General features: G+C 45.3%; 1 protein-coding gene across 3 annotated transcripts in view; it reads right to left on the bottom strand.

Annotated features, from left to right (window-relative positions):
* SPSB1 (splA/ryanodine receptor domain and SOCS box containing 1) overlaps window positions 1–12905 on the bottom strand; it is a 94698-nt gene extending 81793 nt beyond the window's left edge. For 2 of the 3 annotated variants that reach the window (XM_076070286.1, XM_032962228.2), the window contains exon 1: window positions 12740–12904. The gene's annotated coding sequence lies outside the window, so the exon portion shown is untranslated. Of the gene's footprint in view, window positions 1–12739 lie in introns of all 3 variants that reach the window. The other variant, XM_032962233.2, reaches the window with a different exon arrangement.
* Between the last annotated feature and the right edge of the window lie 12845 nt (window positions 12906–25750).

Genomic DNA, 25750 nt, shown 5'->3' with positions numbered 1-25750 from the left:
CATGGATTAATCTTCTTGGTTCTTTTGGTAAAGTCACGTAGAAAACGGCTGCTTGTGTTGTGGCCGAAACGTCGTGATAATAAAAATAAAACATTAAAAATTATTTTATTATTTCCCTTCTACGTGACTTGACCGAAAGAACCAAGAAGATGAATGCAATGAACACTTATTAATGGATTTTAAAATGCATGCCCCCTTAAATGTGAACAAAGAATTCCCTCGAAAGGAGGCTTGAAGTAGTTCTGACACATCGTCTTGGCCAATCCTCCGATTAGGGAGGGGATTCGCTACCCACTTCGAGAACTCCAAATGGATTTTTTTCTTACTTCATGGATACAACTGCAAAATATTTATTTGTATATAAAGCACTTCTACGCACGGGCACAGATATTTCGAAGTCTGGTGTAGAATTAAGATTTGCGTTCTGGGTCTGGCGGTCCTCTTCTGCTCCCCCCCCCCCACCATCAGAGTGGTCGGTGGGTCCACTGTTGCAGTTGGGAGATTGCCAGCGACAGACTTGGCTTTACCCCCTCAAGGGTGGTGGATGCTAGCAGCTCAAGGTTTGTTTTTATAGATATTGGTAAGCAACTAAGTGGAAATTTACATGGCAACACACGAGAAGGTAGGGAGAGAGGAGGGGGCTTGGATATTTTTCACCCAAAGCTAGGTCATTTGCATCCACAGTTCAATATTAGAAGAGGCAGCTCATTATAAAAAATATATCAAGGATCAAAAAGGGATAGTCATTAAAAAGGGTACTCAGGCCTTAAAACGAGCCAAAAATGCTCCACGCAAGCGAGACACAGGATTTGCTCAGGAGGTTGGGGTAAAAAACACCCTCTACGAAATAAAATGTTAATTAACGTTGCCACAGTTAATGGTGACAGGTATATAACGGACCCTCCTTCGACCTCGCGAATGAACGGCGCGCGTTTAAATAAAATAATAAATTCGGCGGAGGTAACCGGCATGGTCAGAGAGATTTGCTCCCGAAAGACTTTGTAGAACATCCCTCTCGTATGAACAAGCACACCTTCCCGTTATACCTCAATATCCATGTTAGGATCTTTGCGACTAAAAAGGAATCTCGGCTCCACCTGGTGGTGATAAGTGGCTACGAGCGAGATAAATAATTCTGCGATTAGAGTTGGCAGGGTGGTGCACAGTTACAAATAACGCCACAAAACTCACATTCGTCAATAACACTGTGGCCTTACAGGAAAAAAGGTATATATAATTAGGTAACGTTTCGGGCAGTGTCATATGAAGGTCCACTTCCCCATATTGTCAGCAAGCCTTGGCCGCACGGACCAGCGGACTTTTATTTTAAAAATCCAAATTGCACTGCGTGCTACGAAGGGCACTGCGATAATCGTTAACGAGTATCGATATTAAATAATAGGATCATGGAGTGGAAGTTGGCAGCAGCCCCACGCCTGTGACGTGAGAAATCACGACAAAAACGCCATCAACGCGGCAACCAAACATCAATCATCCATCTCCCGGTCTCCAGAGCAATAAATGCAAGTAGGATAGAAAAACAAATTCTGCATCAAGTTGTGGTTGCGCTGTCTAGCTTGCCAGTGCTTTTTGGATGTACCACCACGTTTGCTCAGGACATCCGATGTTTTCACTCCCACGTGCACCGAATTATCGGGAGCTTATAAATAAATACTGCGGTATTGTAGTGCGGGTTAAATAATGAGTCAGCCACCAGCGAAAATCAATAGATTGTCACAATGCAGGGTGACGATAGAATTGCAGAATCAATGCCGTTTATAACAAAGTGGTGATCATGGTGACCACAAGGGTCACCGGTGACCTCATTACGTAGAAACATACAAATCGAAAGCTTGAATATATACGAAGTTTTACGAGTGCATCATAACCTTTAGCATCAATGTTATTCAGCAACCCACTGTTACCGATACAAATTTACATTCAGTGAAAGCCATCCTGACGAGTTGACAATCAAGAGGTCATCCCAGCTCATGCCATCAAACTGACGTTGTTCCTTATTCCAGATTGCTCAACTGTTACACGGCCACTGTCTTGACAGTATCACACCACGTGGATTCGGGGCTTGACCGTGGTTGCAGATATCTCACTCCAATGTAAAAGACAAATACAGATCCCCCGTATAGCCTTTAACAGACTGTAGGGGGCAAGTACTGTCAAGCATGCCCTCCCACAGGTCACACAATACAATAAGTGCCCTTTACCCAGAAAAGAGGCTTGCCGACTCGGTACTTGTTTCAAGAGAGCCCTGCTGCATCGGAAGGCTTGGCAATGCCATTAAAAAAATGGAGCGTTTGTAAGGAGGGAAACTTGAATTTCCAGGAGAAAAAGCAAAGCAAAGCATACGACGGGGTGGCACTTCAAAATGGTCCACCCAGATAAGAGTTTAAAAACACATTTAGTCGACTGCCATCTCCTGGCCACCTCATAGCCCAAGCCTACAACATCCGGCATGGAGCCAGCCAGTCTCCCCAGCCACATACAAATTAGGCTGAAACCTGTTCAGCTCAAGAAATGGAGGGGGGGGGGGTTGCATTTACAGAGGATTTGGTCAAACATTAGCAATGGGGGGATTGTCAATCTTCCTAGGACACACACACACACCCCCCCCCCTCCACACAGTCTGACAAAGCTCCTCATTCAATGTTACACATGAATGGCAAAGGTTGGGTTTGTGCAGCCGAGTCGATATCAGTGCAACCTGAAATCAAAAGGTCAAATCGTTAACAACCGCCTCAAAATTGTACCGCACATTTAAAGCCATCAACTTTTCATTTCTGACAGCCACCGATGTGGTGTCAGTCACGCTCCCGGGAGCTTTAGATGATGGCGATTCCCCATCCTAGTCTCGAAGACCCAAGCTAAAAGCCAAATTCAAGACATTGCACATTACTATGTCAGAAATCAGGATTACCACAACAATCGTTGACATTCACCACCAAATGATCCAGGCGAGGTTGATAGTACGAATCCTGGAAGACTTTAAAAACGCATTTGTGTAACCGTTTGTCTTGAGTGACATGAAGGCGATTCTGCCACAGTTCCGAACTTATGGTGGAAATTCCACATTCCTATGGTGGGTGCGAGTATAGAAATTAAATGGGACCCTTCATTAAATAAAAAACGCGAACCTTTATTAAAAATGAGGAATCCGGTGAGGCTTTTTTTCAAAGTGTCCAGTCGGGGTGGGTCAGCAAGTTACATCAACAAAAAACTAGATACCACAGCAAAGGGAAGACAGAAGTGAAGCAAGTTAAAAATAAATATAAATAAAGCGTTTAAGTAAAATTCTCACTTGTTCATGAATTCCTGCAGATGTCAACACCAAATACAAGCTTTGGGCAAGACAGGAAAAAAAACAAAGTCCCCAGACTGCACCAAAACAAGTCCCCTCGATTAGGAGATTGCACTTCAATAAGAGCTACCAATACATGGGCAAAAATAAAATAACGCATTTCTCTGGCAAATAACAATATAATGCAATGTGCTACCAAATATTTAGCATCTCAAGGGGGAAGGTTTTGGGGCCCATTTCCCCTCCATCCCCCCCCCACACCATGGCCCACCTTGAAATTGGCCACCGACTTCCATGCAGGCTGCTTCATGCAACAATTTTTCACCGTTTATCGTGTTTAGGGAGGCAAATTAGGTGTTGGAAAAGGTCATATAGCATTCTTTTTTTTTAAAACGTTCAAGGAGTGCGCCAGTGAATTAATTGTATGTTGCGGGTTAAAAAATAAATAAATCACGCGGTGGGAAAATAAAACGTAAAAAAAATCGTGTTGGAGCTACTATAGCTGGGTGGTAGAAACACCGGCTTGCATGAGGACTCTCCCTCAACCCCCCCCCCCCCCCCCCCTTACTGTGCCAGAATGTCCACCCGCTTGCCTTGCCCGTTGGCAGCAACGCCATCACCACGCAGAGAGAGCGCGCGCGAGCTTTTTAAAAATTCAGCGCGAGCAACACGTCCATAAAAAAAGTCTCGGACAACGGCACGGCTTGTCTGTGGGGACACGTGGGGGCAGTGCTACTGGCAAGCCCCCCCCCCCCCCGTTCTTCAACCCCCGTAGGCTGGCGAGAAATTTGGCGAGACACTTATATGACCAAGCAAGCCGCCGTTACATAGTGTCCCAGGAAACTGAATTATTATGTCTGGAACAAGGAATCCTTATTCGGTTGAAAAAAAAAAAGCACGCACGCACAAAAAAAAACAAGGTTGAAAAGTTAACGTGATTTCTGGCTAAGATATGCATAGAAGGTAGTGGTCTCCCTCTCCTGCTCCTGTTCACAGCTCAGCCACTGATGGACATTCATATGGCAGGGCCAAGTCTGTGCATAACGTCAACCGTTGGACTTTGCGCCAAACGTGGCACTTGTTTATCGACAAACCTTCACAGTTTGGAGCCGCTCTATCAATCGCCGAGCCACCTGGCCCCGGTTCACCACGCATGCCTCTGCAAGAAGACTTACGGGGACACTCAGTCAGCGAATGCAGAGAGCAGCTTGTTATGTGGTTCGAAAACAAAAATGTGCCAATCTGAAATTTTCTACATTCTTGAACCACCATTTACTGGATCACCATTACCCAGGATGTGAAGCCGTTTCCCCCCACCAAATTTGGGCATTTAACAGGACAGTGGAATCAAAACGTCAAATGAAACGTCGAAGGAGTGTAAACAGGCTACTGTTTTACCGTACAATAGTGGCATATCCGACCCCGCTAGTGACTGCAGTGTAGATGGATGCGATGTCCGATATTTTTGTCTATCTTTTGACCAGGCAAAGCCCACAAAGCAATATAGTTCTTCCTCAGAAGAGACCGGGCCACAAACGATAGCTCAGCAAAAGTGGCTTGTCATGTGGAAATGTATAGTAAGGCCAAATACTCTAAAAAACACACGTCGATTCTAAAACGTGGAGGGAAAAACCCCAAGCATCCGGAAAAAAGATAAGGAATCGCCATGACCATGGGGAGAAGACGTGCAAACTCCAAATATACAGCAGGCATCAGGGTCGGAAATCAAATCCACGATCTCCTGTATACGAGGCGAGGTAGTTAACATCTCCCCACTCTCGGATACGTTGCAAGGATAGATGAAAGATGGTGACAAATCACCTTGCTCAAAATAGGCGACTGGGCAAATCAAAAACGCAAACCGCTTTGCGCATTGTGAGAGGCAAAGGGATTAACCGTGCTTTAAAGGCAGTTCACGTGAGGATTAAAATAAATAAACTAAATAAAAGACTCTTCGCGACCGTCAAGATTTTTGTAACGCCCTGTTGAAAACATCATAAGAAAAAATTAATTCCAGTAAGTCTGGCTAGTGCGTGGAGGAGTTTGCCAAAATTACCCTCTTACGGGGAGGGCCCTCTAGTTAAGGACATTCTGCAATGGCTGGATTGGCACGAGCAAGCAATTGCAGGGCTGAGAGTCTTCACCTTTTTATTAGAAAAATATATGACAGTTCCACGCCGTCCGCAAAATCTTGCACTTGGTTACGGGCACAGTTAAATTGTCAGCGAACAGACGCGAAGTGGTTAGATACCCGACATCGTAATGCACAAAGAGAGACTAGGTTTATTTTTTAGTTTTAAGAATGCAACACAGCATTGTGTTTGAACTGAAACACGCAGAGGGAGAGAGAGAGTAGCTTGCACTGCCAGCAATTGGCTTACTTGACACAGAGCAGTTTCAAATGGCTGTCAAATTCATCTCGGAATGTGGGGAATGCAAGAGGCTATTGCCCCCCACCCTTCCCCTCATTTCCCCGCTCCCCCCCACTACCACCACACACAGGGTTAGCAGCAGGGAAATGAGGAGCAGATGTGGACTCGTGGTGGGCCCCGGTGGAGCGGCAAAGCAGGCGCGTAACAATTCTCACCCAACCCAACCTCGTCCGTCCCTCTCTAGCGACGAGGAACGGTCCCAAATTCGATTAAATCGATTGTGTCAACTCTTTCCAACGAAGGTTAAACAGCGTAACCGATCATTTGTCGACGACGTCACTGCTGTTACGTTGGAAGTGGTGCACAAGCACAAACAAAATCAACGCAACACATTTGTGTCAAGAACACCGCCTTAAATAACTATGTTGGGCAATGGCCCTTCTTTTTGGATGCTACGGTGGCGAGATGTTAACTACCTCACCTGGTATACAGGTGAGGTGTCAAGATGGAGCCATCACGTTGCAGGAGACCTCCCCCGCCCACTACCACCCCCCTCCACCCCCCCCCCCCCAACTGCCAGGCAGAGATACTTGGGAGGAGGCAGTAGAGCAAGTAGTTTCCCCTAACAGGTCTTTGCAGCATTGGTGCTTTACCACCTCCCATATGGAGGCGGTGGTTTCTCCATGCCAGGAGTCGGCAACCTGCGGCTCTCCAGAGATGCACATGACTCTAAAAAAAAAGACTGCTTTGTGACGTTTAAAATATTGAGAGATCGAAGCAAGCAAGCAGTCAAACATTCAATGCACGGTCCCTCCTGTACAAAGAATGTCGAGACTCGCCGAGACTTTCGCGGGTAAAGAGCCATGGGTGTTGACACGACTATGACCAAATCACCCCGAATGCACCCAATCTCGTCAGATCCTCGGAAGCAAAGCAAGCTTTCAGCCGCCTACCGTGCCTGGATGGGCGACCGCCGTGCATGTCGAGGTGTTATAGGCTGCATTACATTGTGGGCAGAAAAACATTGTACTAAACTTGTATAAGCCACCTTCACAAACTTACATGCTGCAGTATTGTCAAAGAATTCCCACAATAAACAGCGTGGGGAGGCCTTTATCCTAAAGTGTATTAACAAAGGACTGTAAATAGACAGTGATTAAGGTAAATTAGATTCCAAAGTTTGGTCAAAGATCAAATAAATAAACTGCCCAAGGTGGTTCCAGTGGTAGAGTGAGCGCAGCTCCCAGTCAGAAGTGCGAGCGTTCAAGTCCTGGCTGGGAAGTTGAACTCAGCCCATCATCTCTCTGGGTGGGGGGGGGGTCGACATTATGCCAACCACGTTGTATGGAAGTCACACCAGTGGGTGTCGTACAGATGGTCAAAAGAAAAAAAACGGAATTATCACTGCTGGCTCCGCAGCTGTAAACAGGGGGATGAACGTATCCTCAAAATGCTCATTGAAGCAGGACATCTAAAAAAAAGTATATTTTATTCACGCAAATTAAAAAGTGCTTGCACGTAAAATGGGAACATTGGCCAGCCAGGGTGGAAAGGTTAAGCAGCACAGTGGCGAGCGCATTGCCGTTATGCAAACCCAGCACCCCAAGTTCGATTCCCGACCACGGCTAACGGTGACGATGGATATTTGAACCGGCCATGCAACCTTCACCCCCCCCAAACTCCCAACCATGCTGCGCCCCTGCACCGACCAGCGTGGTGAAGTATAGTAAAACCCACAAGTCTAGGCCACCTTCATCCAGCATTAGATTGACAGGGCCGAAAATTAAGATGGTCAGCCAGACAATCTTTGTGTCAGTTTCTTGTCACTTAAATATTTAGATCCCTCCCTTGCCCACGCAAACATTCGCACACTTTAAGCACCGAACCCACCTAGCATAAACCATAAACAGGTGTCATGCTGTAAAAAATTTAAAAGATTAAAAAAATGACCCACGCTTGCAGATCACACATGCACACGAATGTATTAGCAAGGCTTCACTCCCTGCAGAAGCTGCCCTACAGCATGCAACCCACGTGCGCTCAGGACGGCAAATCAGTACGAGCACTGTACGTAGATCAATATCTTAAATGATACAATAATTTCATACACAACCAGTTTTTTTTTAAAGCGATTTCCTGGAAAATGCATAAAGGAGTTGTAATGGAGCTATTTATTTATTTAAAAATGATGCTTTGCATTTTCGGGTCCCTGTAGCCAACGCGTTTTCCATGTCATCGGTAAAAAGATAAAGACTGCTTCTTCCTCATAATGGCTCTGCAAGAGAGGCAATGGAACGCACCGAAACGCGACCTTACTCCAGTTGCTAATCAACATGTGTAGTTTTAACACGTAGGCGACCAATATTATTCGAAGGTTTTTTTGGATTAGATCGTGCAAGTATAAATGTGTCGCCAACCCGCCACAGCCAGTTAGCGAGGTTTGGTCACGTAAACAAAACATGGCAATTAGTTACTACTTCAGCCCATTTTTGTTTTATATTTACGTGACTTTACCGAAAGAACCAAGAATATGAATGCCTGCAGTCATGAAAGTTTTGTCTAAATCCCACCGGTGTGTTGGAGAGTATATACAAGGTGAGCACAAGCGTATTCATCCAAATTAACAGCATGGTTTATAGCCAGTTTGAATTCCTGTGCCATTGACTACCTGGGGCATCTAGCTCGCAAGTCATTGGGCTTGCGAGACGGGGGGGGGGGGGGGGGAAAGAGCCTTAATTTCTCACTTTTCGCAAGAATGCTGCCATGCTGAATTGAAATTCTGGGCATTATTGGCGCAAGGGACTACTACCAACACTGAATAACAAGGTACTGTACATGCCCATCCCTAATAATCCCATATTATTGTAACCTATAATCCTCATTCCAGGTGGGGAAAAAAAAGCGAGGACAATCATCCACACAATTTCGTGAAGTGGACTTGGGCAGGAGACATCGTGCGAAATGGTAATGGTCAAGACTACAATAAAACGGAGTGTGCAGCCACGGAACGGAATGCGTCCGACGAAAATCGGTTCACACGAAGGTGGAATTAGTGGTCGCAGGATCGCGAGAGGCGGCGACGGCTTGAGGAGGCCTTCATCCAGCAGTGGATTGATCATGGCTGATAAATAAAATTATATTTCTAGAATCCTGCGAATAGTTGTATAGGTTCTTAGGGTATACAGCACGGTGGGGTACAAAGTGCACATTCCCAGAACTAGTCAACACAAGGAGCCCCTCCCAATATAATAATAGACATTTGTAATTCGCGTTTAACCCGTAGATCAACAGACCGTTTGGGCGAATGCTGTTCGCGAATGGCTCCTAAGAAGGCCGACGCGGCACACGAAGGGGGTGGGTGGGCCAGCACAACGCCAGGGCACCTTCGCCTCCCCAGTAGTGATGCTTACAACACCAGGTACTCATTTAAGGCCGAGTGGATCTAGGGGACAGGTTTAGATATTCTTCACCGACGGTAGCTGCGAGGAGGGGGTTGCCGTTTTCGTGGCTCAGTGTGCCAACCATTGCGTCAACGTTCCATACACACACACACACCACAGACAGACAGACAGAGTGAAGATTGTCCGACGGCTATTGCAATAAAAAGTGGGAACCAGGTCGCACAGCTGCAGATGAGGATGTGTTGCAGTCAGCCAGAGTGGGATGTGCGTCAGGTTGTATTGCACCCTGCTCGAGCATCCAGACTTGTCACATTTCGGCGGCGGTTACCAAGCGCTTCTATTGTCGTTACGCTCGGCGGATTTGCCTTACTTGACAAGTTGTGCATCCGCTTGCATGCATCTCAAGACCTTGTCATTTCCAGTTAGCCTGCCTTTCCATACCATTGTTTTTGTTACAAAAAAAAATTTGACCGCAAAAACACCACTGCTTTACAAGTAAAAAAAAGAAAAAGTTTAATGTACGATCAGCGACGTTTCGGGCAATGGCCATTCTTCCACGCGATGTATTTTACGTGGCCTTGTTGACGAGTGTGCCGAGTTGTGTGTTTTTGTTAGTTTGTGTGGCACTGCCAATGCAGCAGCAACAAAATCATTTTAGCAATTGTTGGTCTATACACTGTACCCTAAAGTTATTTTTCAATGTAAAAAAAAAATAATTCCATTGCCTTGATGTTACGCATGCCGAAACGTTAACCATGTTTTGGCAGCAGAGGTCTGTTTAACATTACAGCCGTTGTGCAGCGTTATGGTTAACCGTTGTTGTGCATTCATATCATTTAATCTTATTATTCCGAGCGTTGACTTGTACTGCGCTTTCCACTCCCTGAATTTGCAGGTTTAACCAAGGTCTTCCTTGCAAGAGGCCCCGAAGCATTAACGCAGATTCTCACCATGGTTATAGGGGAGTATTGTATTAGATTTGGATTGACTGACAATACATAACTTGACGCGCTTGATAATTATTTCATTATTATGAAATAATAATAATATACAGTCCTTTAACAATTCAATGTTGGATGAAGTTGACGGGGTTGTTTTACTATACTTCACCATGCTGGTCAGTGCAGGGAGGTGTCAGACTATATCAGGCGCCACGGATATTAGCCGTGGCAGGGGATCGAACTTGCGTGGTCATCCAGGTTCAGTGCAATTTTTTGAGTGTGCGATCCAATTGGCACTATAGAATTAGCTGTACTGTACTAGTAATTTGGTGGTGTTTTTATTGCAAATGTATTTTTTTAAAACATGTAAAATGGCTTTTTCGTTTGAAATTACGGTCACTCTAACTTACATCCCGGATTTGTATTGGTTTTCGCTCGTAAGGCAGAGCCATCCCTCAGCGAGTCTCACACGTCTCATCCTAAAACACGAGTCCCATAATCCTTGAATCGATTGGCCTTTCGCGGAGTGTGACGCCAAAGCCATTCGAAAGCAGCCCCCCCCCCCCTCCGACGATGTTAACTACCTCGCCCGGCATGCAGGAGGTCGCGAGTTTCATCCAGACCCTGACGCCTGCTGTGTATTTGGAGTTTGCGTGTCACTCTCACCGTGGCTGCGTAGATTTTTCTCCGGGTCTGCTTCGTTGAGCGGTCATGTCGCTTCTAAAAATAAAGAGCTATACAGCTCAGTGGGCCGCATTACCTGGTAAAAAGTTGTGACACCAACTTAAGAAAACAAAACACGTCTCACTGGACGCAGTCTTATTTATATTCAGTGGCGTTACTAATGTAGGCAATTCACACACACCTGAATAACAATGCATAATTCAACTACTGCATTGTCAGCAATAGAAAAAAAAATACAAAGCCTTCAAACCGGTAGAGTTGACTTTACTTTTCGCTATTGTTTTACAAAAAACAAGCTACACCGCATCTGCAGTCATTCATACACATCACAACCCAATTAGGTGAATTTCATGCGTAGTTCGCAAAAATCAAAATGGGGTTTAACCAGATGACGAGGCCAATATTTTCAGGTAGGGAAGGGAAAAAAACTCCTCCAGCAAATGAAAAATGATAGTTGTTAGTAAGGACTTGTCCTTGGCGATGGCGCATGGTCTGCAAGTATGCTACACCAGTGGCATTGGGGGTCGCAAAGTGACGATTTATCACGAATAAACCCCAATGATCCGATCGAAATGAGGGATTTCAATCGGGTCATTGGGGGGGCACGTGCCACCCCCCTCCACCTCACTGCTTCCGCCACTGGGTTTAACGCCCAATTACCTCCATTAAATAAAACACATTCCAAAACGAGATAACTACACAACGCCAGCATTGTCAGCGTGGCTGTCGTCTGGTGCAATGGTATAACTATGTAGCGAATTAAAGCAATTTCACGGACAAAGTTGGGAAACTACCACATTTCCTTAAGTAACGAAAAAAATACAGCTAAGTGGACCGATAACTTAATGCCGAATGGCCATCATCCCTCGCAATACTCCGCCACGCAAATCAACCACTGCACATTTGATGCATCGGTGCGGTTCACACAAGTTGCTGGTATATAAAGTATTGTTAGCGAGCACCTATTAAGGCCGTCACGATGCGGGGGGGGGGGGGGGTAATGGCCATGCCCGACCGTCTTTATCTCCAGTGGCGATGTTTACACGCACACACCGCACCAGCTACTCATTTAAGACCCAGTCGACCTCGGACAGACCCCAGGATCGATTCCGTTTTTTTTTTAAACCACGTTTGCCGTGGTCAGGAATCGAATTTGGCGACTGCGTTTATAAGCGCAGTGTGCCAACTACTTGCGCCACGGCTCCCCATATAAAATACGCAGAAAGACTAAAGATCCCACACCCCCTCTGTAGCCCAAACAGACTGTTGGGGCAAGCGCTGTTAGCGAGCACCTCGAAACCTTAATGACTTGGAGAAGATCTGCAAAGAGGAGCGGGACAAAATCCCTCCTGAGATGTGTGCAAACCTGGTGGCCAACTACAAGAAACGTCTGACCTCTGCGATTGCCAACAAGGGTTTTGCCACCAAGTACTAAGTCATGTTTTGCAGAGGGGTCAAATACTTATTTCCCTCATTAAAATGCAAATGAATTTATAACATTTTTGACACGCGTTTTTCTGGATTTTGTTGTTGTTATTCTGTCTCTCACTGTTCAAATAAACCTACCATTAAAATTATAAACTGATCATTTCTTTGTCAGTGGGCAAACGTACAAAATCAGCAGGGGATCAAACTTTTTTCTCCCCACTGTATATAAAGACAAAGATGCCCCGTGTTGCCTTAACAGACTGTTGGGGCAAGCGCTGTTAGCGAGCACCTATGAAGGCCGGCACGCACACGTTTAGGACAGGTACACTCGCAAACTCCTAGTGCACAATAAATTACTCAGACTAAAGTCACGCAAGCGTGAGCCAGTGCAAATGTTATTACACATACAGTACACACCAACCCAAACTTCCTCCTTGCAATGAACACCAGCACACATCTTCAACCATCAAATACATCAGCGCGACACAAGGCTATACACCGGCGGCAAATCATTACATACAGCATTCAACATGGACTTGCGTCAGATGTTAAGTTACAATGTGACACTGGGTGTTATTGCGCGGAGCAGTGACGACTCACCGGATCTCATCGATGTGTTTGATGCAGTGAGAATGGACTGCGCCCTACAGCCAGTAACTAGGCTGGTAGATTCTGCCCCAAGTGTTAAGACTTTAATGATGAGGGTTGTGAGCGAAACTACTGCCACCTGCAGTCGGCAAACTGGTTCCGCAAGCTAATCTCACCAAGTTTCGTGCATTATTAAGAGCGCGCTCCAATCCCCCCCCCCCCCCCCAATTATATGATCAGTGTCTGATGATTAAGCCGCGCACTTTCAGGCATAGAGAGGGGGCAGTTGTTTCAGAGCAGCTCGCGTGGATTTGATGGGTGTAATATTTTAAAGAGATATTTTGAAATGTACTTATTTTCAATGAGAAAACGTGGTGTGCATTTGTATCTTTCGTTCACATAAAGTCCTGGTCACGAAAGCAAAGTTTGTGGGGAACAATAGCCATTTTCTGTACTTTTGAGGCATAAGCAATTAGGAAATAACACTTCGTACCCAGGAACAATTTTTTTTGCGTAACATAGTGCGATTATAGTGCTTATCATTTGTAGAGGAGGCGAGCACGTTACACGGGTAATTATAATCACGAAATGTTAAGCAATCGTTTGACAATGACATACAAGAAAATAATGGATGAGTCACTATCCGCGCATTTCATTAATCCAAATGAGCACAAATTAGCCCAAGCGGGCCTCTCCGATCTTGGAATCTAATCAGAGATTTAAGCCTGGATGGTGAGTGGGATTGGCGATTATCCTATTAATTATTGCCCCCTCCCCCCTAAAGGCAGCAATTTGTTCAGGAGCTAACTGCCAATGTCGAAAGTCTGCTCGGCACGAGCAGAGAGATTGAGAGGGCTTTTTGGAGAGATTTCCATATGGCTGTGAGGCTACGTGTGTCCGGCAGTAGAGGGCAGTGTAGCAAATGCAGCGAACCTTCTGCACTTACGCTTCCACATGCACGTGCCGCGGCTCCACCAACCCCCGCTGACCAGAATGGTGAAGTATGGCCATATAACCCCCCCCCCCCCTAGGGAGGCCGTCATCCAGCAGTGGATTGACCAAGGGGCTGTACATGTGCGTACTCGAGGTGGAATTATTCACACGAATTAATAATCGATCATTAACGTGTTCAGATCAACATTGCGATGAATTGTAGCGCTTCTAGAGGCCGCAAGGATGCCGTGAACCAGATTAATCTAAAAATCGATTTTTACACGCGCGATTCGATGCACGTTTTGCATATTGTTGACCTTAAACGTGTGGTGGGGTGAAGTGTAGGGACTCCGACCTCTCACATGACGTCTGGCCAGCATGGAAGAGTAGGCCAAATTACTCTCCAGATAGGGCTCTTTAGAGCGGAGGCATGAGCAAGCAAATGTAGGGATCCATACTCTTTGGTTCTATTCGGTAAAAGTCACGTAGGTGAAAAATAAAACAACACAAATCACGACGTTTCGGCCATAACACAAGCGGCCTTCATCAGGTGAAGGGACCAGACTGTCTCGAAGACTGCGCTGCAGTGAAACAGAGCCAAGCTCAGACCACGGCTTTTAAGCTGTGTGAGAGGGATTAAGTTGCCTTGACAAAGGAATTAGCATAAAAATTTGCATTTTAATAGGCGGACTTAGCATGATGAAAGGTAGGGAGGGGGTCGACCTGTGCAGGCTGGCGAGGGGGCACGGCAGCGTCCACATGCTGGTGGTGTGAAAAGGGATTTTAAGCTGCGAAAGTTTGGGGTACCACTACTTGAAAATATACTGTACCATTGAAAAAATTAGTTTAATGTTTGGTTCGATTTAGAACATCTTTCCAATGGTTGCTTAATTTGAAACTATCTTCTCGGTTGAAATTGTGTCTGTGTTTGTAGATCTGAATTGCCTCGTGAACAAATCTCTGATAGAAACCCGTGGGTTTGCAAAGAACCTTGGTATCGGAGAAAATTATATCGTGATCACCCACAGCGTTGTAACAGTGATCAGCTACGGCAGAAGAATTCGTTCTGCCGTGTTTCAAATCTGATTTGTGCTCGCGAATTCGGTCAGAGACATGTCGTTTCGTCTCCCCGATATAGCAATCACCGCAGGTACAACTCAATTTGTAAACCCCGGGGTACTGTAAGTCAGGAATGACATCCTTCACGGATAGGATCAGATCACGAATTTTGTGTACTGTATTGAACCGGACCTGGATCTTGTGTTTGTTTAGAATTTTGAAATCTTTTTAGTAACGCCTGCTATATATGGTAGTGTGATGGTTTTGACTGGAGTATCAAGTGGTTGTTTCTGTATGGAGGGAGAAACAGCTTGGCGGATGATACGGTCAGAGTATCCATTCCTTTTGAGGGCCAGGTGTACATGTTTTAATTCACTGGTCAGGTGGTGTTGGTCCGAAATGCAATGAGCCCTGTGGTATAAAGTTTTGATGAGATAATTCTTCTGAGCTGGGTGGTGGTGGGAATCAGGCTTCAAATAGGAGTCCGTGTGGGTGGGTTTCCTGTAGACAGAATGCCCCAACGAGCCATCAGGTCTCCTCTCAAACAGAACATCCAAGAATGGTAGCCTGCCATCCTTCTCCACTTCCATGGCGAATTTGATGGCGGGATGTCTGGAATTGATGTGGTCTAGGAAAAGGTTCAGAGCTGGGAGGCCATGTGGCCAAATGACGAAGGTGTCATCCACATATCTCTTCCACAGGGAAGGTCTGAGGGTAGAAGTCTGGATGGCATCCGATTCAAATTTCTCCATGAAAACATTGGCTATCACTGGTGACAAGGGGGAACCCATGGGAGTATCCTCATTTTGCTTGTAGAAGGAACCATTCCAAGTAAAGTAGGTGTTGGTGAGGCAGTGCCTGACCAGAGTAGGTACCTCGGGGTTTAGTCCATGTTGTACCAAATTTTCAATTATATCAATTATATCAATGGTATCAGGTACCGGGACCTTGGTGAACAAGGAGACCACATCGAAGCTGACAAGGATATCGTCAGGGGACAGTACAACGTCCTTGACGATAGAAACCAATTGGGCTGAGTTAAGTACTGCTGAGGAGGTCTTGCCAGTGAAAGGTAGCAAGGTATCCGACAGAAAACGTGCCAGCTTGTAGGTAGGGGAGTTGATCGTGGATATGATGGGTCGTAGTGGGGTGCCTTCCTTATAACTCTTTGGAAGACCATAGAATCTAGGTGGTCTTGCAGCGGAAGGTTTTAGGGAGGGACGTTTAGTTGGTTCGATTAGGGAGTTCGAACTTGTGATGATCTTGTTGGTTTTTATAGTTAGGCTATTAGTAGGGTCATTTTTTTATTTTTGAGTAACTACCATCATTGAGTAGGTCCTGAATTTTATTGTTGTATGAGTTTTTATCCATAATTACAGTGGCATTGCCCTTGTCGGCTGAGAGGATGACTATATCATGTCTCTCTTTTAATTTCGCGAGTTCAGAGCGTTCATCTTTGCTGATGTTGCTAACGGTTTCTTAGCATTCTTAAGAATAGTAGCTATTTCAGCTCTCGCGACGTCTGCTTGGATGTGTCCTATACCTTTGAGGGCTACATCGACCTGAGAAATGATATCATCTATCAGTATATGTTTTGGGGTGACAGCGAAATTTAGTCCTTTAGCCAATACTGTTTTCAGATTGTCCAAAATCGGGGTGCTACTTTGATTGATAACAATTTTGTTAACATCTAGTTTTGTGATCTGTGGAACCGGGTTTTTCTTTGATAGGTGGTTGAATTTAGCCATTAGGTTAGTTTTGCATTTGATTGAAAGTGAATCAGCAGAAGAAGCAGTCATGTTGTCTACGTGGTTCCAATCAGAAGGTGACATTTTTTGTGTTAACGTTAAATGAGCTTGTAGGAGAGTCCTGTCTAAAGTATCGAGTTCAAAACGGAGTAGTATTATCCTCTCTGAGATTAAAGAGAGGCTGGCCTTAAACAGAATCTGTTTAGAATTCGGTGAGGACACAGCAGCAGAAGTGAGTGTGAAGGCGATGGGTATTACGTCGTGATTTTTGTTGTTTTATTTTTTACCTACGTGACTTTACCTAATAGAACCAAAGAGTATGGATCCTTGCAGTCACGAAAGCTTCAAATCTAGAACAAATGTAGGGATACATCATTGCCTATGCAGACCGTCCCCGACTTACGAACTCCCAACTTACAAACGTCCAGACTTACGAACGAGATTCCATGAGATATTTATTTTTTCACCATCCGACTTGCGAACCTGCACCGGCACTTCGAACCTATCCGCGGGCCTATTTGGTTTCGGCAAATGTACAAATGTACCATATATTTCTTCTTATTTATGCGTTTCACAATACAGTACTTACATTTTTTTGTTGAACTGTAACACATTTTATAACTCTGGCCGTATGTTTGTTTAAATACAGTACATTCATGTGTTCCCACTTACGAATCGCTCGATTAACGAACGGGCCTCAGAACTCAATGTGTTAGTAAGTAGGGGACTATGCTCGTCAACTTGCCTATTTACCTTTACTCCAGCGGCCTTTCACTGTTCCCCTGTGAAATGCATAGACTGATATACTACAAAATAAAACAATTGGAAAACACGGCCTTTAAATAAACATGACTTCCATGCCAGAGTGGAAAGCATGACTGTTGACACAGCAGGGTAACTCAGGAGATTTGTGATGGATTTCAGACTCAAGGGCAGAACTTTGACTGACCTCAGTATCCAGTGTGCACGATCCACTGTCGGGGTCTTATCAACATCACAGCATTTTTGCCAGAGATTGTACATTCTTGGAAATAGGTTGACATGCGGGCCCATTTGATTAATCCATCATTAGAGGCGTCTGTGACAATATTTGTGCTTTATGGGTCGTTTAATTCCAATAAAAAAATAAAAAATACCCATGGCAAGTAAGTACATTGGACTGACTTGCAATCCAGAGGTCTTCGTCTTCAATTACATCTCCCGGAAGGAGCGTTGATATCATGAGCACGTGTATTACATTCCATAGCCTCTGTCCACCCAGAAGTATAAACAGTCGCTCATGGTGGGGCAAAGTGAGGGTACTCCCACCTCTTCCAAGACGCCTGCTCACTCATCACTTATGTTGGCCGAGGGTAAGAATCAAAACGGGTTTCTTTTTACCATTCCAACCCGTTTTCCACATTTCACTGAAGACGATGACTTCGACGCACTTGTCCTGGGAAGGTTTCCTTTATTCAGGAGCCACGTGCTCACACTGGGACAGGTGGAGACCCCCACTGCAACAGGCCCGAGTCTCCCACGCATCTCCCTTATATATACGGTCCGTAGCCACGCCCCCATTCCTGAACCTTCTCGCTGGCTCTCGACCGCTCGCTGCACCAGCAGACTTCACTGTCCTCTTCTGTCACCTGGCCACGCTCCTAATCTCGATCATTCCCGTAGCCACCAGTCCCTTCGTACTGTAGGCTGACTCCCCTGTCATTACCTCACGTGGCCACTAGTCCATTCGTACTGCAGGCTGACTCCCCTGTCATTACCTCACGTGGCCACTAGTCCATTCGTACTGCAGGCTGACTCCCCTGTCATTACCTCACGTGGCCACTAGTCCATTCGCACTGCAGGCTGACTCCCCTGTCATTACCTCACGTGGCCACTAGTCCATTCGTACTGCAGGCTGATTCCCCTGTCATTACCTCACGTGGTCACCAGTCCCTTCGTACTGCAGGCTGATTCCCCTGTCATTACCTCACGTGGTCACCAGTCCCTTCGTACTGCAGGCTGATTCCCCTGTCATTACCTCCCGTGGCCACCAGTCCATTCGTACTGCAGGCTGACTCCCCTGTCATTACCTCCCGTGGCCACTAGTCCATTCGTACTGCAAGCTGACTCCCCTGTCATTACCTCACGTGGCCACCAGTCCATTCGTACTGCAGGCTGACTCCCCTGTAATTACCTCCCGTGGCCGCTAGTCCACTGACACCGTAGGCTGACTCTACTGTCATTACACATACATTACACTCGTATCAGCACAGAGGAACCCCTGAAAGATGTTGCTGAGGCTATTGGCTCAGTTGGGAGTGGGAGCAGTAGGGGCGTGGCCATCCGCATTACACCACAAGCCCGGAGATTTCCAGCCACGGCTAACATCAGTGGCGATGTTTGAATTGGTACTGCCCCCCCCCACCCTAAACCACCGTCACCAACCCTCACCGATGGTTGGTGAAGGTCAAACCAACCCGCTCAGGCCCATAATCCACAAAGCGTGGCGATGCCGTCATCCAGCAGTGGATTGACGACGGGCCGTACGTTATTGTCAGAGCGCTCCCAACTGAGTGCAAAAGTTGCGGAAAAGCAATACTGTACGTCAGGGGTCGGGAACCTATGGCTCGCGAGCCAGATGTGGCTCTTTTGATGATTGCATATGGCTCGCAGATAAAACAAAATATTCTCACTTGTTTTAATCCATCCATCGATTTTTCACTGCGCATGTCCTGTTCAGGGCTGCAGGAGCAATTGTCCATTATTTTAATTGGATGATACTGGCCTACGTTTGCCGTTGCTGGGTAAAACAGGTAAACGCCCCCTTTTGAATCAGTCTGAGACTGCGTCTGCTCGGTCATTAGCTCAAAGCTAACCCTTCGACGAAGAAGATGGCGAAAAGAAAAAAAGACGACGAGTATCGTACATTTCAGGACGAATGGACCGAAGAATTCGCCTTTGTGGAGAGAGCGGGTTCTGCGGTGTGTCTAATTTGCAATGACAAAATTACATCGTTGAAACGGTCGAATGTAAAGCGGCACTTCGACACGCGCCACGCTACCTTTGCATCAAAATACCCTGCGGGAGACAGCAGAAAGAAAGCGTGCCAAGAGCTTCTGAGCAGGGTGCAAGCTAGCCAGCAGCAACTCCGCGTATGGACCCGGCAAGGTGACTATAATTCGGCTAGCTTTGCTGGTTCTTTAGCAATAGTGAGGAACGGAAAACCATTCACAGATGGCGAGTATGCTAAAACGTTCATGCTGGATGTAGCCAATGAACTTTTTGATGATCTTCCGAACAAAGACAAGATAATCAAACGGATACAAGACATGCCTCTGTCGGCAAGAACTGTTCATGATCGTACCATCGTGATGGCAAACAAAGTGGAGGAAACGCAAGTGAAGGACATAAATGCAGCGCCGTTCTTTTCTCTGGCTTTGGATGAGTCAACAGACGTGAGCCATTTGTCGCAGTTCAGCGTGATTGCAAGATATGCTGTTGGTGACACACTGCGCGAAGAAAGTCTTGCTGTTCTGCCATTAAAAGGGTCCACAAGAGGTGAGGATTTATTCAAGTCTTTCATGGAGTTTGCTCAAGAAAAAAGTCTACCTATGGATAAACTTCTCTCAGTGTGTACTGATGGTGCTCCGTGTATGGTGGGGAAAAACAAAGGATTTGTGGCGCTTCTCCGTGAACATGAAAATAGACCCATCCTAAGTTTCCATTGCATTATACACCAGGAGGCACTTTGTGTTCAGATGTGTGACAGGCAGTTTGGCGAAGTGATGTCGCTGGTCATTCGTGTGATCAACTTTATTGTTGCCCGAGCCTTAAATGATCGCCAGTTTAAAACACTGCTGGATGAAGTTGTAAATAACTATCCTGGTCTGCTTTTGCACAGCAATGTGCGTTGGTTGTCAAGAGGGAAGGTGCTTAGCCGTTTTGCGGCTTGCCTGAACGAAATCCGGACTTTCCTTGAAATGAAAGGCGTCGGGCATCCTGAGCTAGCCGACACCGAGTGGCTCCTCAAGTTTTACTATCTCGTAGATCTGACTGAACATCTGAACCAGCTCAACGTGAAAATGCAAGGCATTGGAAATACAGTGTTATCCCTTCAACAAGCTGTATTTGCTTTTGAAAACAAGCTGGAGCTTTTCATCACGGATCTTGAAACAGGTCGTTTACTACATTTTGAAAAACTGAGCCAATTTAAAGATGCATGCACAGCAAGTGAGCCCATTCAAAACCTTGATCTCCACCAGCTAGCTGGCTGCACATCCAGTCTCCTACAGTCCTTCAAAGCATGCTTTGGAGAATTTCGTGAGCACACTCGTCTTTTTAAGTTCATCACCCATCCAAACGAGTGTTCACTGAACACAGCCGACCTGAATTACATCCCTGGTGTCTCCGTCAGAGATTTTGAAGCAGAAGTGGCTGACCTGAAGGCCTCAGACATGTGGGTGAATAAGTTCAAGTCACTGAATGAAGATTTGGAAAGAATCACACGACAGAAAGCGGAGTTGGCGAGCAAGCACATGTGGACAGAAATGAAAAAACTCCAACCCGAAGACCAGCTGATTCTCAAAACTTGGAACGCGCTTCCTGTCACATACCACACACTGCAGCGTGTGAGTATTGCTGTATTGACCATGTTTGGATCTACGTATGCATGTGATCAGTCATTCTCACATCTTAAAAACATCAAGTCCAACCTACGATCACGTTTAACGGATGAAAGCCTCAACGCTTGCATGAAGCTTAACCTCACCAAGTACCAACCCGACTACAAAGACATCAGCAAATCCATGCAGCACCAGAAGTCGCATTAATGGTGAGTGTTATAACAACATTATTTAAAAGAATAAATTCAGAGGCTTATTATACTGACATTTAGTTGAATTCACTTTTAAAATATATTATATGGCTCTCACTGAAATAAATTTCCAAATTTTTTGCTTTCATGGCTCTCTTAGTCAAAAAGGTTCCCGACCCCTGCTGTACGTGTATGTTACATTTACAACAATACCACAGGCGACATCGCCACCCAGTGTGCAAACAAAATACAACCGGGCAATTCGCTGTGAGGAAGTCCTTGTGATTTGTTAAACTATTCAAAATATGCGTGATTGATTCACGCTCAGCGCAATGCGGTGGATTTGTTTTGTTGTAACACACGCGACTGAATTAAAAGGCTGAAATTTAACTGCATAACTTTTGCAATGAGTTACAGTGTTTTACAATTAAACACAGCACACAGGCTGTCGAATTTAAGTTCGCACGTTTTATGAAGCGGCGCCAAAAGGCGTCTTCTGGTCCAACACCAATGGAGACTAAGCTCTATGAAAAGCTGTCTCGGGTGTGGGCCAATCAATTCAAGGACAGTGCATATTATTATCAGAGTTGTCTTTTTTGTTTGCATTTTGACTGCTTGTGTTGTGGTTATTGCAAACATGATGCCTGAATAAAAGTGTCGGTTTTTTGTGCCAGTTAAAAGGGTAAAACCTATTCCTATATCCCAGTCAGTACAGTCTAAGCACGCCCGCAAATCTTCCACAACCTCACTAGTCCACTGTTTAGATGTCCTCACAGCAGGTTTACAGAGTTTTAGTTTCTGCCTGTATGCAGGAATCAGGTGGACCATGGCATGGTCAGAGTGTCCTAGTGCTGCTCGGGGGACGGCGTGGTAGGCTCTACTGACTGTAGTGTAGCAGTGTGTTCCCTTCTCTGGTTGGGCATTTAATGAATTGCATGTATTTGGGGAGTTCGTGGCTGAGATTACCTTTGTTAAAGTCGCAAAGTACGATAACCAACGAATCTGGATTTGCTCGATCCACACTCAGAATCTGATCGGCGAGCATGCGTTGGGTCTCTTTAACCTGAGGACACGGCGGCAAATAAACTCCAACCAAAATGAGCGACGCGAACTCGCGAGGCGAGTAAAACGGTTTACAGGTTATAAAAATTGATTCAAGGAGTGGAGAACAATGTTGCAGAATCACTGTGACATCTACACACCAGCCACTGTTAATGTAAAAACAAATACCACCGCATTTCGTCTTGCCGGAGAGTGCTATGTCACGATCCGATCTTACAAGATGGAATCCTGCTAGTTGTAGCGAAGTGTCCGGAATCAAATCACACAGCCATGTGTGATTTTACAAGGTAAGGCCCACTTGAGCTAAGTAGCTCGTTTTTAGAAGCGAATCGGCCACAATCGATAGCTCGACGATGAGGCTCATGTAGAGCATCCAAAAAAACGCAGAGGATCTGGAGGAAAATCCATGCGACCACGGGAAGAACATGAAGACTCAAAATAACCAGGCGTCAGGGTTGGGATCGAACCGACGACCTGTATACCAGGCGAGGTAGTTAACATCTCGCTACCGTTGCGACCAGCACTAGCAATTGGCCACACGTGCCAAGCCACTTCATACGGAGTTAAACTGTTGCGAAAAAAAAGGTTAGGCAGCCAGCAATTGTCGTCTAGGGTAATTATTATTCACCCTCTGCGAATTGAAAATTGTTTCCAAATTGAACAAAAAAAAAACAAATTGGGCGAGGCTTGCGAAAGAACGAAACTTTAACCGTCCAAAGGTTACAAGAGGTCAACAATCACGTTTGCCGAGTGGGACAACGTTGAACCATGTTGTGGTTTTGGGAAATATTAGATGCATAAATATTAAACTGGGTCCCTTAGGTCGATTTTAGTCTATTATTAGCTGAATGTTGTGAATATATTGAAAGTATGTGGAGCGTTAATAGGACTCGCTGATATTATGTTGCACGTTATTGCATAAGTACTTCGCTCTGGGTTTGTTTGGGTATAGCATTAAAACGTGCTCTCCACGTGGCTTGGAACATTAATAATGCACATATGGCTTTCAACAACAAGCAATATAATATATTGTAAATAATAATGTGAAGGTGCAGCCCTGCAATTACTTGCTCACGTCACTGCTGGCAGAAGAGCCTCCACCAGAGGGTGCTTTAGAGAGCCCCTCTTGAGGCTATTTTGGCCTACTCCTCCATGCTGGTCAGATACCTTGGAAGAGGTGGGTTTACTCACACTTCACCCCACTACATGGAACCTGGCAATCGAATAACTGGGTTTATCCATGAGTGGACAGAAGGGGTTTAAGATATTACCCAATTGTTTGAACTACAACACCGGGATTTTAAGTGCTGTGTGGTAACCATTACACTATGGTAGCATCTCATTGTTGATGTCTGCATTTCAATGCATGCATCTATCCCGTTCAAAGTTTGCTTGAGGTGCAATGTATGCCTTCACGAGATGTACAGCTGATAAAATATCAAGTTTGTGAATGATTAACAATCTCAGAACCTCATAATGCATAGCAACAACAGATTATACAAAATCGTTAACAATGATTATATACAATCAGACATTCAGCTCAACAAAGTCCATCCCATTCACAATGTCACTACACTACAGCAGTGTGTATGTAAAATCAAATACTGATATTCATTAAAATGTCATTCAACTTCTAACTTGAGAACCAGTGGCAATATCTGGATGAGCAAAACACCATAAATCGACAAAACTTCCTCTTGACAAAATTCATTTTAAAGGAAAATGTACACCTGACCCTGGAAAGCCAAAATATATACTTTTAATGGGAGTGTGACTGGGTGGATGTGATATCTTACTAGACACATTCTGATGTACAGTGAGGGAAAAAAGTATTTGATCTCCTGCTGAATTTGTACGTTTGCCCACTGACAAAGAAATGATCAGTCTATAATTTTAATGGAAGGTTTATTTGAACAGTGAGAGACAGAATAACAATAAAAAAATCCAGAAAAAACGCATGTCGAAAATGTTATAAATTGATTTGCATTTTAATGAGGGAAATAAGCATTTGACCCCTCTGCAAAACATGACTTAGTACTTGGTGGCAAAACCCTTGTTGGCAATCAGAGGTCAGACGTTTCTTGTAGTTGGCCACCAGGTTTGCACACATCTCAGGAGGGATTTTGTCCCACTCCTCTTTGCAGATCTTATCCAAGTCATTAAGGTTTCGAGGCTGACGTTTGGCAACTCGAACCTTCAGCTCCCTCCACAGATTTTCTATGGGATTAAGGTCTGGAGACTGGCTAGGCCACTCCAGGACCTTAATGTGCTTCTTCTTGAGTCACTCCTTTGTTGCGTTGGCCGTGTGTTTTGGATCATTGTCATGCTGGAATACCCATCCACGACCCATTTTCAATGCCCTGGCTGAAAAAGGAGGTTCTCACCCAAGATTTTACGGTATATGGCCCCGTCCATCATCCCTTTGATGCGGTGAAGTTGTCTTGTCCCTTTAGCAGAAAAACACCCCCAAAGCATGTTTCCACCTCCATGTTTGACGGTGGGGATGGTGTTCTTGGGGTCATAGGCAGCATTCCTCCTCCTCCAAACACGGCGAGTTGAGTTGACGCCAAAGAAATAAATTTTGGTCTCATCTGACCACAACACTTTCACCCAGTTGGCCTCTGAACCATTCAGATGTTCATTGGCAAACTTCAGACGGGCATGTATATGTGCTTTCTGGAGCAGGGGGACTTTGCGGGCGCTGCAGGATTTCAGTCCTTCACGGTGGTGTTACCAATTGTTTTCTTGGTGACTATGGTCCCAGCTACCTTGAGATCATTGACAAGATCCTCCCGTGGAGTTCTGGGCTGATTCCTCACCGTTCTCATGATCATTGCAACTCCACGAGGTGAGATCTTGCATTGAGCCCCAGGCCGAGGGAGATTGACAGTGCTTTTGTGTTTCTTCCATTTGCGAATAATCGCACCAACTGTTGTCACCTTCTCACCAAGCTGCTTGGCAATGGTCTTGTAGCCCATTCCAGCCTTGTGTAGCTCTACAATCTTGTCCCTGACATCCTTGGAGAGCTCTTTGGTCTTGGCCATGGTGGAGAGTTTGAAATCTGATTGCTTCTGTGGACAGGTGTCTTTTATATAGGTAACAAGCTGAGATTAGGAGCACTCCCTTTAAGTGTGCTCCTAATCTGAGCTCGTTAACTGTATAAAAGACACCTGGGAGCCAGAAATCGTTCTGATTGAGAGGGGGTCAAATACTTATTTCCCTCAATGCAAATCAATTTATAACATTTTTGACATGCGTTTTTCTGGATTTTGTTGTTATTCTGTCTCTCACTGTTCAAATAAACCTACCATTAAAATTATAGACTGATCATTTGTCAGTGGGCAAACGTACAAAATCAGCTGGGGATCAAATACTTTTTTCCCTCACTGTATGACCTCAATTAGTTTTTTTTTTGCTTAAAATGAACGT

This window comes from Petromyzon marinus, chromosome 28, assembly GCF_048934315.1.
Source record: "Petromyzon marinus isolate PM22_M1 ecotype Great Lakes invasive population chromosome 28, UKy_Petmar_22M1.pri1.0, whole genome shotgun sequence".
NCBI lineage: Eukaryota > Metazoa > Chordata > Hyperoartia > Petromyzontiformes > Petromyzontidae > Petromyzon > Petromyzon marinus.
The sequence above is the reverse complement of the archived record's forward strand: the minus strand, read 5'-3'. Positions and strand labels throughout refer to the sequence as shown.